The sequence below is a fragment of the Canis lupus genome, chromosome 29 (assembly GCF_011100685.1).
Source record: "Canis lupus familiaris isolate Mischka breed German Shepherd chromosome 29, alternate assembly UU_Cfam_GSD_1.0, whole genome shotgun sequence".
Taxonomy (NCBI): domain Eukaryota; kingdom Metazoa; phylum Chordata; class Mammalia; order Carnivora; family Canidae; genus Canis; species Canis lupus.
The window spans coordinates 6,970,277-6,972,502 of record NC_049250.1 but is presented as its reverse complement, the minus strand read 5'-3'; positions in this window follow the sequence as shown (position 1 = coordinate 6,972,502).

The window sequence follows — 2,226 nt, the reverse complement described above, 5'->3', positions numbered from 1 at the left end:
TAAAACACAAAATTTCCCCTCCCCTCCCCACAGGAACCTGTGCTTTTGTTTGTTTTTATGTTTTTAACTCTCGACTTGTCCACTCTGAGCATCCAGTAATTCCTCACGTAGTGTTTAGCTTTTCTACACTGCTGCAGTTCTCTACAGATTGCAGCCTGAAGTTTTTCTGCTCTGGTGGGTTGCAAATCCTGTTTTGCTCTTGCTTTCTCTAACATGTTTGGGGGTATAGGACTTTTGCCCTGAAACTTCACTTCTCTTACAGATCTAAGAAATATTATCTTTTCAGTTTGTCCAAATTCTTTGGGACACAGTGTTGATGTCCAATTTTCCTATGTTGAAACCAGAACTGAATTCCTTGGTTACTTTCAATTTTAATTATTTAGTGCTAGAGATCACACTTAGTCCAACAACAAATATGGGGACTATCACTGCCAGGGGAGTAGTGGCCTGGCACATTGCATTTCTAAATATCTATGTTGGTTATTCAGATGACAAAACATATTTCTTATATGTATTTGGTCTTCATCCAGTTCCTCCCCACACTCCTAAACTCTTGGACTTTCTGGGGTAAGGAGGCAATGAAAGTTATCTGTTTTGTCATGTTAATGGTGGTGACACTGGAACATTCACCTCCCTTCCCCCAAACAGCTGGGCTTCTTCCAGGAAAGTCAACCAAGCAAGGGGATTAGAGCTCCCAGACCTCTAGGAGGGAGAGAGGACTAGAGGTGAACAGGTCCAATGCCAATCACTTAGTTAAATCATGACTATGCGGTTAAGCCTTCACAAGAGCCTAAAAGACCAGGTCCACACATGTCCATGTGGGTGAACCCCATGGAAATGCGAACAAAGTGGTGCTCCTGAGAGGAGGCATGGAAGCTTCATCCTCTTCACCATGCCCTCATTAAATATGCCGTCTCTGGCTGCTGATTTTGTAGCCTTATATCACATCCGTAAATAACTGGTGAACCTAAGTGTTTCCCTGGTCTGAGAGGCTCTCCAGCACAGAGGTCAATGAACCTCAATCTGCAGCCAAGTTCAGAAGTAACAGGTTAACGCTGGGGCTTGATAAACTAGCAGGGGGCTACCACAGTGATTTAGGCAGCAGTGTATGTGGAGTGAACTCTTATCTGTAGAATTTGATACATCTCTGAATGGATAGTGTCAGGAGTGTAAGCTGAATTTCAGACCATTGCAGTATCTAAGGATTACTTTGTGTTGTGGGGAGGACCCCCTCCCCCCACGTTGGAACTGAACTTCACTTGTTCTTCTTCTTTTATCAAGCAGGGGTGCTGTTTACTTCTAAGCTTCAAAATATCAGTTATCCACCAATGTCCAAGTGTTTATGGTAGTGATACAGAGGAATTTACATTGTGTTAAGTTTTTTTCCCTCCATAGTGCAGAGACTAACATTTGCTGATCTCAAAGCATCGGGTGTGCTCATACCGATTAAGTGTCAAATGATGGTAAAGACATTTACTTGAGTCAGTTCAAGAACGGTAAAAGGCTTTGTGAAGCACAGGTATGGGGTGTTGGGAAGCAGGGCTTGCAATGCCATGAGGAAGATGAATGCAATTCTGCATACTAGAGAGGAAATAGACATGAATAGAGGGGAGTAGCATTGACAAGGAAGCAGGACTGTCACAAGCATCGGAAGCTGGTTGGGTCAAAGGAAGAGTTGAGTGGGGGAAAGAGTAAATAGTGGGTGGATAAATATGCGACAAATTATGGAGGTGTGGAAAGTAAGGGATTTAACAGCCAGTCACGGCACTTTTTTATGCTGGACCCTCTGCGACATATGACCTCTTCAGTTGCCCTTTTACCGCATCTGGGAGGAGGCATGATCATGAGGAAACAGTCAGAGAGAATGAGGCAAACTCAACATGGCCCCATACAGACTTGGTTGTTTTCCTCTTTTTGCTTCATTCCTCAAGGATTCTAAAACTGTATTCTCATCACCATGGAAATTGTTTTCCATTTTGAGGATATAAAATAAGCGTTATATTCATTCAAATGTAGAAAAACAGTAAACAGTTTTATGAAGGTGATGTATACAATAGATTAATTATTTTATAAAACAATTTGATCATGAGGTTAAACAACTTGCATGGAATATCTGAACACACTGGGAAAATGTTATGTAACAATTTTATTTATGCATTTTATATAATGTGTCCTGAAAGGCTTTCGTTAGTCCTGACAATTAGGTAAATTTAGACTTATAATTGG